Source organism: Hibiscus syriacus, unplaced genomic scaffold (genome assembly GCF_006381635.1).
Source record: "Hibiscus syriacus cultivar Baekdansim isolate YM2019G1 unplaced genomic scaffold, ASM638163v2 tig00002317_pilon, whole genome shotgun sequence".
Classification (NCBI taxonomy): Eukaryota; Viridiplantae; Streptophyta; class Magnoliopsida; order Malvales; family Malvaceae; genus Hibiscus; species Hibiscus syriacus.
In genome coordinates this window covers 1,075,225-1,091,863 of record NW_024061925.1, presented here as the reverse complement: position 1 = coordinate 1,091,863, position 16,639 = coordinate 1,075,225, and the positions used below count along the sequence as shown (strand labels likewise).

At 35.5% G+C, this 16,639-nt stretch overlaps 1 pseudogene; it reads left to right on the top strand.

The window, feature by feature from the left end:
• Positions 1–833: 833 nt before the first annotated feature.
• Positions 834–7,224, top strand: LOC120144721 (annotated as a pseudogene).
• The last annotated feature ends 9,415 nt before the right edge of the window (positions 7,225–16,639 follow it).

The following is a 16,639-nucleotide window of genomic DNA, read 5'->3' as shown; positions in this document are numbered from 1 at the left end:
ACTTACAAACTCAAATTTTTAAATCTCAACCACTTATACCAACACTCGTCGACATATATAAAGAATTGTACCCATTCTAATAAATTCGCCAAATATTTTATTTTGTGATTTTTGGTCATCATGATGATTATGGTCCTAAAAGGAAAAACCATGCAAAGATGGTGGGCCCTATCTCCAAAAAAGAAGCCCAATCCATGGCTTACAACAGTTGTAAGCTGGAGAGAGGCATCGAACATATTTATATGGAAAACTTTAAAAAACAATAATGAAAAATGTTTGGAAAAGGGGGATGTATTACTATTACATTAGATAATCTTAACAATATTTTATAGAGTAACTATTTTTAATGCTATTATTCTAAACTAGTAAAGTGATCAACTAATTAATTTATTTAATAGACAAAGTAGTATCTAGTTCCAAAATGTTTATTTTTAATAATATGATTATTAAATTTGTTTAATCCATATAAATATTTAAAATTGACAATTGTTCTAAATCTGATTTGTTACAAAAATTAAATTCTTAAAAGAAAGATTCAAAGAACTTAAGGACTAAATTTTAAAAAATATTAAATTCAAGTACTAAATACTAGTTTATAGAAAAAATTTACTCCAAGTCGCCCACGACGCCGCACGCGCGCATCTCCAAGTTCTGAACGGTGAAAAGGATCTACCAGTATAAACTGCATTCCTGTTAACAGCTTAACACCACGCGCACGCGCCAACGATTAAAATTAAATTTAAAAAAAGTTTAATTTTTCTTTTCTTTCGTTGAATTTACCATGGTCTGATTGCTTCATTGTTCAGCCTCCACTCCTCACAGTCTATTATAAGCAGAAGGGAAAATAAAAAAAGAAAGCTGTTTCTTTTGATTTGGCTTTCGGCTCTTTGATTTCCCGGCGACAAGTGTGTTCCTTTCTCCTTGATCCCATAAAGTTCCTTTCCTTCTTTTTTCTCTATGGAATTTTTTTTAATACCAAAAATGATGAGCTTCAATTGAGCCGAGGAGCTGTTTTAGAAACCGGCTGTTAATGTTCCATAACCGATTCAACTTTGGAAATCTGATTTTTTATTCGTTTGGAGAGCTAATCAAAAGCTTTGTTTCTGGAAAATAACGAGGTTCTGGTTTGCTGTCTAAGTTGGGGTTTCTGAATTTTCTGGGACTTGAATGTTAATGGAAGCTTTGCTTAAGCGCGTCTGTAATGATTTTCCTACAAAGGGTTGCTGCTGCAAGAATGGATGTTTCCTTTTGAAGCTTTGTCGTTTCATAAGCTAAAAGTATTTGAAGTGATTATATGGTGAAGAAAGTTGATCTCTTTTCAGTGTTTTGTCGGAGCAAAACTAGTGATTGGATTCCTTGAGAAAATTTCTTTCTTTCTTTTTTTCTTTTTCAAATTGATCCAAGATTGTAAGCATGAAGGCTCCAAATGGATTTATGGCAAATTCTGCAGAAGGTCCGATTTCTCTTAATTCATTCACTTTTTTCTTCCTTCAACTTAGTTTCAATTTTTATTTTATTTCTTTTGAAGTCAAAATGGTCTTTTTGGTTTCCTCTGTTAACCAGACCCTCTGACTTGTTTTTGGTTTTAATAAATTATTACTTGGTATTAGTTTTGTTTCAATGCTCCACATTTTCAATGTAAAATGTCATTTATTTTTTTGAGAAAACCTATAAAATCTCATTTTCATGAAAATGGAAACAAGCAAGTAACTAGACTAAAAGTGAAGGTTATGGCAACGGAGTATCAACTTTACTCATTTTAACGGAGGAAGGTTTGGGATCGATCATTATTTGCAAATTGAAGGTGAAAAAGAAACAAAGCATGCAACAATGCATACATATATGCATATGTCTCATTAGTTCAAATATAAAGTGTTATATAAGAATATTCATGGTAGCTTTTAATTCTGGATAACACGCAACTGGGGAATTTATGGATATTGGGAATATTTTTTCTTTTGCAAGTTGGTGCTTTTTAATAATTTTATGAATTTATCGTTGTTTTTGGTTTCCTGGGATGTTTGATTAACATTCTAGTTGGTTTTTGAAAGCAGCAGAAAGGAAGAATATCAATTCAGAATTATGGCATGCTTGTGCTGGACCACTTGTTTCTTTGCCTCCAGTTGGAAGTTTGGTTGTTTACTTTCCGCAAGGTCACAGCGAGCAAGTGAGTTGTTTTCCAAATTCATCCCTGTTGAATGTTCTCTATTTCCCTGAATCTGGCCTTTTATGGAGTTTTCTTTAATTATGATGTATATTTTTCCCAGGTTGCAGCATCAATGCAAAAGCAGACTGATTTCATACCAAGCTACCCTAACCTTCCTTCCAAGTTGATTTGCATGCTCCATAATGTAACATTGCATGTAAGCAAAACCGCAGCACCGTTATCCCGAGTTTCTTGTACATTGGATCATTGAAGGGGAAAAGGGTTTTCCAAAATGAGTTTTGTGCATGTATCAGCAACTTCGGATTAACCATATCTCTTTCATATTTTAGACAATCTTTTAATTTTACTGCCAAGTAATTTTTCGGCATAGGTACTTGGCTCATCCTTGTGCTATCTAGTTAGTTTGTGATTGTATTGGCTATTTCTAGGAAGCTATTGTTGGGTGCTGAGTCATATTACAATATGAATAGGATCGTGCACTGTTAGTGGATGACGATAACTTCGTAATGGTCAAAATGGTGTATGCAAGGGAAGTTTTATGATTATTATATGATGTTGCTAATTAATTCGATTATATAAACTTTGAATCAGGCTGATCCAGAAACAGATGAGGTTTATGCCCAGATGACTCTTCAGCCTGTGAACAACGTAGGTCAGCTATTCGATTCGAGAATTAATTCATGGATATTACAGAAAGGCCTCTCTTTTTTTTAGGGGGGTTCAATTTTGACATATTGTGATATATGGGATGAATCTTTAAAATAATTCTTGTACAGTATGACAAGGAAGCATTACTGGCATCTGATATGGCCCTCAAGCAAAGCAGACAGCCTGCGGAGTTCTTTTGCAAGTCACTTACAGCGAGTGACACTAGCACTCATGGTGGATTTTCTGTGCCTCGACGAGCAGCTGAGAAGATCTTCCCTCCTCTGGTCCTTACAAACAAATTTTAGATTTCTATTTTAGGATTTAAGAGGTCTGATGGAAGCAATTTGTGTTTGTTTTAGCTAAAATCTAAATGATGATATTTGATAGGATTTCTCGATGCAACCACCTGCTCAGGAGCTGATAGCTAAAGATTTACATGACAATACATGGCCATTTAGACATATTTATCGAGGTATTGTTCTTTTCAAGATACTGCTGAGTAATCAATACTTTTTTGTCATTCGTGTTTCTTATTAACTCCCATGCTACTTAGAACTTTTTGGTGTAGAAGAAATTCATTTTCTTTTGGGAAGTAGTCAAGTTATGAATGAGCATTTCCTTCTTCTTTTTTTCCCTTGAACATTGATGGTAAAGATTCGACAGTTTCATGGTTCACTTAAATTTGATCTTCATTAGTAATGCTTTAGGGTGATACTAATAATTCATAGCATTTTGTTCTGCATATTAAGGTAGCTTACTTATTTCATGTTAGAGGCATTTGAATAACCTATCTAAATGCATAATGGCTTCTTTGCAGGTCAACCAAAGAGGCACCTTTTGACTACTGGTTGGAGTGTCTTTGTTAGCACGAAAAGACTCTTCGCCGGTGATTCCGTCCTTTTCATAAGGTGTGATTCATATACACATATACCTACAAACACACACACATGCACAAACGCTTGTATTCATTTTTCTGTTTAACTGAAATTCTTTGCTTAAGTGTAGAGATGATAAGTCTCAACTTCTCCTGGGTACACGGCATACAAATAGACAGCAGCCAGCTCTCTCTTCGTCAGTAATTTCTAGTGATAGCATGCATATTGGGATCCTTGCTGCTGCAGCTCATGCTGCGGCAAATAATAGCCCATTTACTATATTCTACAATCCAAGGTATTGGTATACCACATTTGTTTGTATATAGATTCATTGTTATTTTTCTATTCATCAGAAAAGGATATTAATTGAAGGTCTAAATTTTTTTTATTAATTTTGACAGGGCGAGCCCTTCTGAGTTTGTGATACCCTTAGCGAAGTATAACAAAGCTATTTATACCCAAGCTTCCCTTGGCATGCGGTTTAGAATGATGTTTGAAACCGAGGAGTCCGGGGTACGTAGGTACATGGGTACGATTACCGGTATCAGTGACTTGGATCCTGTGAGATGGAAAAATTCACAGTGGCGTAATCTTCAGGTATTTTCACTGGCATCCTTAATGCCAATATTAATTTACATCATGGTTCATAATCCATCACTTTATCATGTGAATTTGCTACCAACTGGGGCATAGGTAAGTCAAGGTGGTGTTGCACAGGGAGCAAATACCACTTAATTTTTAATTTTGGCTACTTTTTTATTCTCAACAGGTTGGATGGGATGAATCTACAGCTGGTGAGCGGCCAAGCCGAGTTTCAATTTGGGACATCGAGCCTGTCATAACTCCTTTCTACATTTGTCCACCTCCGTTTTTCAAGCCCCGGTTTCCCAAGCAACCAGGGATGCCAGGTAAATCATATTTGCCATACATATATTACTTTAAGCATCGACAAATAATAGGAAAATCCAAGAACTTAGTTTTTAATCTTTTAAGAGGTTTTGCAGATTACGAGTCTGATATGGAGAATACCTTCAGAGCTGTGCCCTGGCTCGGAGATGACTTTGGTATGAAAGATGCCCCTAGTTCAATCTTCCCTGGTTTGAGTTTAGTTCAGTGGATGAGCATGCAACAGAATAATCAGTTTCCAGCCGCTCAATCAGGATTCTTTCCGTCAATGGTTTCTTCAAAACCGCTCCATAATAGCCTTGGCACTGATGATCCTGTCAAATTATTGAATTTCCAAGCTCCCGGGCTACCTGCGTCAAATATGCAATTTACCAAAGCAAATACAAGCCAAGTCAACCCGTTGCCTCAGACGCCTATGGCATGGGCCCAACAGCAGCAACTTCAGCAGTTATTGCAGACTCCTTTAAATCAGCACCAGCATCTTCAGCCTCAGACTCAGCCACAGCCGCAGCCACAATCAAAGGCACAGGCACAGACACCTCCACAGCAGCAGCTACTGCCACAACAAAAACGGCAACAGACACAACCACTGCAGCAGCTGCAACAGCAGGCATTCCTCCTGTCTCAAGTAAATAATGGAATCATTTCCACTAACCCGACCGCAAATCAAAATCTGCATCAACCAGCTGTTTGCTCGCAGCTTCAGCAGCAACAATTGCTGACGAGCAATAGCCAGTCTGCCCAAACTATTCCCTCCACCAATACTTCATATCCTTTGATGTCATTACCGCAAGATACACATATTCCGCAACAGATGGATCAACAAACTAACCTCATAAAGAGTCAACAACAACAGTTGCAGCAGTCACCACTACAGTTGTTGCAACAAAGCTTGTCCCGCGGACACAGCAGCAGCCACAGATGTCGCAATTGTCACAGCAGGGCTTCTTTGAGCAACAGCTTCAATTACAACTGTTACAGCAACAGCAGCAATCATCTCAACAGTTACTCGCCCCAGCTGGATCACTGTTGCAGCCTCCGATGGTGCAGCAACAGTCACCCATCAACAAAACCAATCATTGCAGCAATTGCCACTTTCACAACCTCTTGGAAGCAATGGCTTCTCAACATCTATGCCTCGAGTTCATAACAAACTCATACTGCTATGAGAACCCATTCTGATCGTACTGATGGAGATGCACTGTCGTGTTCAACCTCACCTTCTACCAATAATTGTCAGGTTTCCCCATTGAACTTTCTAAACAAAAACCAGCAAGTACCATCCATGTTGGTGACAGATCCACTTGCTGAGCCTGCAAGTTCCCTGGCTCAAGAGCTTCAGAGCAAGCCTGATAAAAGAATCAAACGTGAACAACCGGTCTCTAGAGGATCAGAACTGTTGAAGTACAAAAGTACCGTGACAGATCAATTAGAAGCATCCTCTTCTGGAACATCATACTGCCTAGATGCAGGCACTGCCCAGCATAATTTCTCCCTCCCTCCCCTTCTAGAAGGTGATGTTCAATTACATCCTCAGAACAATCTTCCTTTTATAGCTAACATTGATGGATTGGCACCTGACACTTTGTTATCAAGGGGATATGATTCTCATAAGGATCTTCAAAACCTACTTTCTAGTTATGGTGGCGACCCGAGAGATATTGATGCAGAGTTGTCTACTCCTGCAATAAGCTCTCAATCGATTGGTGTGCCGAACACACCTTTCAAGACCGGGTGCTCTAATGATGTCGCCATCAATGACACAGGAGTCGTAAATGGTGGATCGTGGGCCAACCAAACTCAACGCATGCGAACATATACAAAGGTATGTAGCATAGCCCCCATCGATTATGGTTATGCTTGTTACCTCATTTTTTCTATTTGTTCTATTCATCTGTCGAATTTCTCCTCCAGTATTATTATGCGTCTTGTAGTATAAATCTACTAATTTCATCATGTCTCTAAATGTATGGTTTCGAAATAATGAAGGTGCAAAAGCGTGGCTCGGTTGGAAGATCAATTGATGTGACCTGTTACAAAGGGTACGACGATCTCAGGCACGATCTAGCTCGCATGTTTGGCATCGAGGGGCAGCTGGAAGATCCACAAAGTTCTGACTGGAAACTAGTCTATGTGGATCATGAAAACGACATATTACTCGTTGGTGATGATCCTTGGGAGTAAGTAAACAACCCCAATCTGAACTCCTTTTAACCTTTACTTTTGGTTTCTATATATCCTTATTTCTCTTTGCAGAGAATTTGTTAGCTGTGTCCAGAGCATAAAGATACTGTCATCGGCCGAAGTACAACAGATGAGCTTGAACGGTGATCTTGGAAATGTGGCAGTTCCCAATCAAGCTTGCGGCGGTACTGACAACAGAAACGCGTGGAGAGAATAGTACGATGATACCTCAGCCATGTCGTTTAACAGATAAAGAAAGGTTTTCATGATTCATATAGAACAACAAATTGATAGCATATCTTCAATGAAGAGATGCAATGATTAGCCTGAGTGAGCAGATCATAGGTGTTAAATTTGAAAAATCACTGCCATGAAGGTGGCAGGAAGATCATGTTTTAATTAACTTTTTAACTTATGGTAAGGTGCCACAAGGGGCCATTGATGTATAATCTATATAACCATTATATTGACAGAGCTAATCTGACATTATTATCTCCTGTAAATGGCTCTCTTGTACAATTAGCATGAATTTTTGTTGCAACCCATGCTTCCGTTTTTGTTTTAAGAAAACAAATCATTATTTAAGAATAAATATTTTACCCAATTTAATGGGTTTTCAACCCGATCTTATAGGGTTATTTTTAAAAAATATATGGGTTTGGGCAGGGTTAGATTTTTATTTTCAAAGGATAAGGTCGGATTGAACGAGTTTAGGCTGAAAAATATCTTATCCGAGATAATATAATTATCTCTAAAATATTTATAGATGACTGTAAAAATATTATACTTATATATATTTTTAATTAAATTTCTATTTTATCCGATAAAAAGATTGATTTGAATTTTGGATTAGATAAATCTTCCTTGAATTCCAGTTGAATGGAGGGATATGATATTCAAGTTAGACTTGAGTAGATAAAAAATAATTAAATATTATTTAAAAAATAATTATGATTTTTTTTTGGAAAATTTTGAGATTTTATGAAATAAAAGGAAATGGAGCCTCCATCGACCTTTGAGTTAGAGTTAGGTAGTCAAATACCTAAAAAAACATATTTTAAAACAATTTTAAGGAAAACCCGTTTTTAAGACAAAAATTGGTTTGCGTTTACCAAAAATTCGATTTAACGGGTTCGGGAGTTAATTACGCGTGGGGAAGGATAAGCACTCCCACAGAGCCCAAAAATCGGTACTTAATCGCTTACACATTATCGTAATGGTGGACATTATGAATCGAATATAAAGTTAGAAAATGATCAATTTATTAAGTTTAATTAATTTTCTTCGAACTATTTATTAGGGAAAATTCTTTAATTCGAAAAAAATATTGAGATTTGCTCATCCTCCAACGGGAAGCTATCTCTCCTATTTCTTAACTAAAAGGATATTCCCTCCTCGAGAAATGTAAATTGAATATAAAACGAATATCGACAATTTGCATAAAATAAATTGCTATTTATAGAAACATGCATTGCATTGTTCGACTTAAAATAAAAAATGAATTAATTAGCAAAATAAACTCAATTTATTTCAAGTTCACATTTTGTTCGAATGTTGAATCGGATCGCACTACTTCGATCAAGCAATGCTTTCCACGCCCATTCTACAAATGATGTTTTCGAAAATGTTCGAATAAACCATTAAAAAATTTAATATCAAATAAGACATAAACACAATATTGACAAAACATTTCATAAAATGAATTAAATCAAATATGATAAATACATAAAGGTGAACATTACAAGCATTCAAGGTTGATAAATATTAAGTAAATATACGTATACATAATATGGCAACATCAAACACATATAATAGTAATAAAATACTTAATAATATTTTCATTAGAAAAAAATAGAAAGATATTAATAAAATTGTAATAAACCAGATCATATATACAAATAACGATTAACATTAAAATAAATAAACAAACGTTGAAAAGTACAAAAAAAACGAAAATAATATACATATTCATTCAGAAGGCATAAGGGACTAAAATGAGACTTAGCAAGCATTAAGGAATTAATCATGTAATTAAACAAAAAGAAACCAAACGATGATTAAAATGAACATTTCACAAATTAGCCATCCAAATAAAAAATCTTAACAAAATAATAAGATAAACAAACTAGGGACTAAATCACAACCATATCGAAAGTTTAAGCCCAAAAAAGAACAAATAGATTTGGGCTCCCTATATATGATAGAAATAAATAGTGACTAAATCACAACCATATCGAAAGTTTAAGCCTGTGACTATATTGAACATTACATAAATAACGAGCTCAAAATACCAGAAATCAAAGCTTTACTAGTGACTAAAATAAAAAGTTATAAAACACCTGAGTGAAGTTTACCCACTATGTTAAATTGCCCTGTTGCCCCTTCGTGAAATGGCGTCGTTTTGGGCTCCCTATATATGATAGAAACCAAGGTCAAAACCGGCCATTCACCAAGGTCAAAACCGATCATTCTTCTCTTATTTCCTCATTTCATCATTCTCTCTTCCTTTTAGAGAGAGGAAAACTCTCTCACCTTTCTCTCCCTCACGACGGTCGAGAACCATAAAACCCTCCAAAGCCAGCCATCGACCACCGTACTCCACCAAATGATGGCCTAAACGAACCCATACGCACCTACTCCAATCCCAAAAGAAAAAACCTAGTTCTCCCGCCCCTTTTCACAAGGTTCAACCGAGCCTCCAAATGCTCGAAGGACACCCTAGCCATTGGTTTTGGCCATGAATCGACCCCTCCACCGAGACCTAATGACTCGAAGCTTCGGTGAGGGCTTAGGAAGATAAACTCCCTCCCTCTCCCCTTTCTTTTTCTTTTGAAACCCCACTGAAAACCATCTCTTTCTACTCTCTGTTTTCTTTTTTTTTGAACCCTTGGTTCTTTTTTCCCAATACTACCTCTTTTTCCTCTTTTTTTCGTTTGTTTCATGTATGATTTAATGGGTTATCACTACCTTTGGATGAGAATGATTATGTCTGTCAGTAGGGAAATGATACCCTAGTTGAAATCCTCGATTTTTGGGATTTATCCCATTTTAATGGGTTTTTCTGACTTGATTGCTTTTTCTAATTGATTTGGGGCACTGACTGGCAGCTCGGGATGCTTGGCGGTGGCTCACGAGGCTGGGAAGGTGACTAGTGAAGCGTCAGTCGGGGTGGTTGATCTCCATTGGTGGCGGTGGCTGGATGATAAGTTATGAGTTAGGGTTTTGAAACCCTAAATAAATCAAGTTGGGTCTTGCTATAGTCGGGTCGGATCTTGGTTGTAACCGGGTCTGGGTTTGGCTGCTAGGCTTCGGGTTGGGCTTGTTTTTTTCTGGGCTTGAATCGGGTTGGGCTTAGATCTCTAATGGGTTGGTGTTTGCATTTGGGCTTCAAGTTGAACCTCCAAATATAAATAAGTATTAACAAAATAATAATAATAATAATAATAATAATAGTAATTTTAATTTGAAACCCGGGCAAAAACGGGCGTCTACATGTGTCATTCTTTGCACATTCTTGTGTTAATAAAAATAGGGCAAAGACGATAAGACAACGATTTTTTGTCTAGTTTTGGCTTTGAAATTTGATAAAAAGGATGACACTGCTTATCTGCGATGAAGAGTTCTGGACGTTTTTAGGTAAATTTGAAGATAACACGGTTTCTATGTGATGAGGAAGTATGGTTATCTAAGGTTGACACTGCTCATACGTGATGAGGAGATATGGTCGGTAGATGACACTGTTCCTACGTGATGAGGATGTCTTGGTCATATTTAGGGATAAATGGTGATAACACGGTTCCTATGTGATGTGGACGGCTGGTTATCTAAGGTTGACGCGACTCCTACGTGATGAGGAGATCTGGTCAGTGGATAACACGGTTCCTACGTGATGAGGACGGTTAGCCATCTTTAGGGATAAATGGTGATAACACGGTTCCTACATGATGAGGACCGCTGGTCATCTAAGGTTGACGTGACTCCTACGTGATGAGGAGATCTGGTCGGTGGATGACACGGTTCCTACGTGATGAGGACGACTGGCCATCTTTAGGGATAAATAGTGATAACACGGTTCCTACATAATGAGGATGACTGGTTATCTAAGGTTGACGCGGCTCCTACGTGAAGAGGAGATATGGTCAGTGGATGACACGATTCTTACGTGATGAGGACGGTTGGCTATCTTTAGGGATAATTTGTTTCAAGAGAAACTATAACATCTCAAAAACTAAGTTAGTGACTAAATTGTAAGATTTTGAAACTTTGGGTATAATTTTAAAAAAATAGAAAAGTTCAGGGACTTAGATTAGAATCTCTTGATATTGGATTAAATAGTAAAGAATGAAGGAATAAAGGGTATTATGGTCTTTACATTTTAAAGGATATTTTATCTCCTTTATTAAGAGATAAACACATGGGATTTGGGAGAGATATCTAGAACCCATTTCCTTTTGTCTTATTCTTCTTCCCGTGTGCTCCACTTCAAAGGTAAGATTCTGAATTTTGTTGATTTTATCAACTTTTTGGGTTATGTTGAAGGTTTGGGTGTTATACAAGCTTAAGGAAAGCTTGTATAGGATTAAAACAACAAGAGGAGAGAATTAAAAAGGAATTTGTAAAAAGGGTATTGAAGTGAATTGTTGATATGATATAGTTTTTGGAGTTTTGTTGATAAATTTGACTTGTCATAAGTAGGAATAAGAAGTCTTAAGTATTAGAAATGAGTTTAGAATATGTTGAAAGTTTAGTAAAATTCTTAATTTCAATAGTAATGGTGAAATATTGAAGATGATGATGTATTATAGTGATAAAAGATGGTTTAAGAATATATAGTTGAGTTTAATGGCATGAAGGAAGTTATATAAGTGGAGTTTAGGTGAAGTGTTGGTAATTTTTGAGTTAAAGAAGTATAATCTAGGTTAGTAGTGTCGGTATTGGATGAGTAATTATCGATACTACAAGGCAAAGACATGTGATAATTATGTGTGGGTATCGATACTGCATGAACAATATAGATACCATAAGGAAAAAGTTGGTAAAATCTTCATGGGGTATCGATACTAAAGTGATAGTATCGGTACCATGGGCATCGATACCAATGTGGAAGTATCGATACCATTCTTATAATGAAATTACAGAATCAAGAATAGGTATCAATACTGTGAGATGGTATCGATACTACAAGCATAGAGGTATCGATATTGTACTTGTAGTACCGATACTACTTAAGTTGGAATTTAGAAATTAGTGATTTGTTTAGTTTGCAATCTTTTCGGATAATTCAAATTTTGATATTTATTGGATTGTATATTCGTGTAGATATCGATCGAAAGTAAATTCTGGACAAGTCGACAAAGTAAGATTTACCGAGAGAGAGATAAGAGATTGGTATTGACTAGTGAGACCAAGGTGAGTACATGATATTATGTATAAGTTATTTTATGGAATTAAGACTTGCGATGATTCTAATTCCGATATTAGATTACATGAGTACATGAATACAAGTATGTAGAGCTATGATGCTTATGTGTACATGAGTATATGCATATGTCTAGATGTTAAGTGCATATCTATACGTGATCTATGTGAATGCATGTATGTGTGATAAACTATGTGAACTGATATAATTGACTTATGTAATTAAAGGGAGAAAAGAGAGAACCTATGTGACTATGAGCTATGTGATAATAAGATATGTGATTACATGAAAGTATGATATAATTTATGTGAAAGTGATCTATATGACTATATGTCTATGTGATACAAGTTATGTGACAAATATAAATGATAATGCCTATGTTATGTGATATAAGAGCTAGGGGTATAGTTGGCATGCAAGAGTCGAGGGTTCTATGTGGTCCTTCGAGACATATATGTGATCCTTTGGAAAATATATGCGGTCTTTCGGGATATATATTTGATCCTTTGGAATATATATGTGGTCCTTATGGACAAATCTATGTGGTCATTCGGGACATTTCTGCACGGTCATTCGAGACATTTTATATGGCACTCAATGCAAATTATACAAGCTTTGGAGACACATTTATGCACAACCTCAATGCACTCGCATAGTTCTCAGAAGTATACATGGGCTAATAAAGAGAACAAAACAAATATAATGTATGTGATGTATATGCTTTGTTATGTGAAATGTATTACATAATTTATGTAATGTTGTATGTATTGTTTGGTTAAATGAGTTACATAATGGTTACACATGTTAGGTATAAGAGTATATGATTATAAGAACTAATGATAAGAATGTTAATAATGATAATGATGGTATGTGAGCATATAAGCATTGTGTTGTAGGAAATGTGCATGCATTGTTAAATAGTCACAATGTCCATTATTCGTTTATATGTCTTACTAAGTCTGTGACTTAGCGTGTGAGTGTTTCACACGTAGGATCCTAGAAGTTGGAAAACGAAGATAAGCAGCAGAGACATCATATCATCATCAGAGATCAGATCAGAAGATTTCTTTGTTGTATTAAATAACGTTGGAATGTACCTAAAGGATTAAATTGTATAAGTTCTGATCAGTTTTTATAAACTTTTTGATTTAATCTATGTAAATTATTCAGCATGTTTAAATTAAGTCTGAAATTCTCCTCTATTTTATATAAGTAAATGATTGAAAGGTCAATGTGATACCCCATACTCATATTCGGGTCAGATACGGGTTGGGGGTATTACAGAAACGGTCTCAAGCGAGAAAAAACTTTGTTTCAAGGGAAACATACTCAAATATTTTTGTTTCAAGAGAAACTGTCTCAAAGAGACAAAACTTTGTTTCAAAGGAAACAAACTCAAAGATTTTTGTTTCAAGAGAAACTGTCTCAAGAGAGACAAGACTTTGTTTCAAGGGAAACAATCTCAAGGTTTTTATGTTTCAAGAAAAATTGTCTAAAGAGAGACAAAATTTTGCTTCAAAGGAAACAATCTCAATATTCTTATATTTCAAGAGAAACCGTCTCAAGAGAGACACAACTTCTTTCAAGAGAAACAATCTTAAAGGTTTTATGTTTCAAGTGAAACAATTTCTAAATTTGGTATTTTGAGGGAAAACTATCTCAAGCAAGACGAATCTGTTTTGAAAAAAATATAATATCAAATGTTAGTGTCTTAAGGAAGACTGTCTAAAGTGAGACAGTTTGTTTTGAGAAAAAAATAATCTCAAGTGAGATCAACTTTGTTTCAAGTGAAACAAATTCGAAATTTACATCTCAAAGGAAAAATGTCTCAAGCGAGACGAAAGTTGTTTTGAGAAAAATTATCTCAAGTGAGACAAAATTTGTTTTTACAGAAAATTGTCTCAAACGAGATAAATTTGTTTTTTTATGAAAAATTGTCTCTAGCGAGATAACACTTTGTTTAGGGAGAAATAATCTCAAAGGCGATAGACAATCTGCTCCTGCATGTTGAGGAAATCTAGTTGGCTTTAGAAGATTTGATCGTTCACTTCAGGATATCAATTCTGTGGATGGCATTGTTCTTTCAGGTTGAAGACATCTAATCATCACCAAACTTTTATTTCCTAAAATATCAATAAAAAATTGATGCATTTATGAATGACTATACTTGATGTTTATGGGTGTCATTATGAAGTTTATATTTTATTTTGATGAATTTTTGAATTTGTCCTCATGAAAATGGAAATTATCTTTAAGAAAGACAAAAATTCAAGTGAATTTGTAAAAGTATCCTCATGAGAGGAAAAATGAAAGTCTTTATTGCGTGTGATGATGAATGTACGATGCAAAGATGCAAACTCATGTAACATGTATGTATGTGTTGATATATGTTTTCTCTATCTGGAAGGGGAATGGTTGTGTGAGTAGTCTTCACTCTATCCCTGATTCAGTTGTCTTCATTTTCCACCAGGGTGTACTCTCACAAACTTTGACCTGAGACAATTTGTTTTCCTTGCCCCATCAAATTTTGCCCTAAAAATTTGGCTTCCCTTGCCCCATCTTTGATCAGGAACTTCTAGAGCTATTTGTTTAATTCCAAGATATGTTTCCAGAGAAATTATCTTGTTTGAAAATGTTTTTCTTCCTTTGAAAACAACTTAATGGAGAAAAAATATGTGAATTTTATTTGTCGAATGAACTAAAATAATGCCCCATTTTCGGCCTCACAATTAGAGAAAATCACAAAACATGAATTCATTGAATATAAAAAAATCAACTGCTCTTTTAATCTTTGATAGATGCCAATCTTTGACAAATATCAAGATCAACAAGTTGGTTTTAAGGTTAGCTACCTATATTTTGGGGTTTGTTTCATCGATTCATCTTTATCCTTTTCTCGATCATCGTGAAAATTAGGACATGCCCCTCTTTCTTGGTTTGATATTTTGATCGGAGGCGGACAAAATGATGCAACAAGTATAGTCAATTGCTAGACTTTTTAGAACACTTTTATTTTAGTTCTCTGAAATCTTCCATTTGTTCAAGCTTCGTAGACTCCTATAGCAAAGGCAGCACCGAAATATCGATCTAAAATGAGATTCCTGAGTGCTCATGTGAAATTGACTATAACAGGTGTTCCTCAACTCCCTTAGTCCATCTTCACCGAAACTCCTTAGTTAGTAAATTCGATTTAATTTTCCATTGTTTGGCTAGCTGAATTTAGCTTTATTGTACATATATATTTTATAATTGTCTTTATTGGCTAGCTGAATGATTCATGTCGTCACAAAGTCTTTGACTTGACAATCACAGTAGAGCAAACATCGAATTGCCAAGTACCCGATCAATTTCATGGTTTGAATGTAATCTATTCATAAAGTCAGGGCTTTTGAGTTTCCCTATAACCAATTGCTTTAGCGGAATAGCTCAATTTTATTGTATACTTATATAATTATATTATGGGTATACGAATTTAATTTCTTAAGCTTGTCAAGAAGAACATGTTATAGTATAGGTGTTTTTGAAGGTCAGAGAATCTCATCGTTAGAGTTCAATTCCCAAGCAACTAACCCAAACTAGATTCATCTACTCAACCATTCAATCTATGAAGATCATGTTCATCATTGAACATCATCAACGAAAGTGGAAACTAATTAGCTTTGTAATCTCATGCTCCAGATGCCCCATTTTATTCGTTCCTAACACATACCTGAATGCCAAGTCTGATTAACTCTACATGTGAGGAGAGAGCTAGCTTGGCCCCTACAAGAAAAGGGTATGTATTCTAGTGTAGGATTAAGGGTTCTTGTTTTATAGGGTTCAATCTTATTATTTGTCAAAGATTTATAACCTCAATTATTAAAGAGCTTTTAATTGAACTGATATTCAAAGAATTTCAAGATTAAAATTTGCTCATTGCTCGTTACCTCAGAATGAAGCATTTTATTTAAAATGTTTGAACGTCAAATGACTTACAAACATTAGAAGAACAAAAACAAGTTCAAACAAGATGAGATGCTTTTAATGAGAATGCAACAAAATTCCTGATGGATGCCACATTCTACTCTGATCAGAATGCCCTATTACACATCGAATGTCCATGCCCCTAAATTAATGAGATTCTGGACCTTTAGCTTCGATGTCCCACAATTTATAGTGGTGTGCCCTGAACTTCCTATGTGATAGATGCATACGGCATCAACATCATAGACCTCAGGATGTGGGGACTCTTTTGGCTTGGATCATCTTGGAAGACTCAGCCCTACAAATAGCTGAATAGGCTCCCACCGTAATGATTTCAGCTTATTCCTTTAATTATTCGAATCTTTCTTCTATTCTCAATGTGATGTCACGTGATTAGGACCACTTTATTGAATCCTCACCAAATTAATTTCATGTTCTCATTAATGATGCATGTGAAAATGCTTAAAAATGAAATGC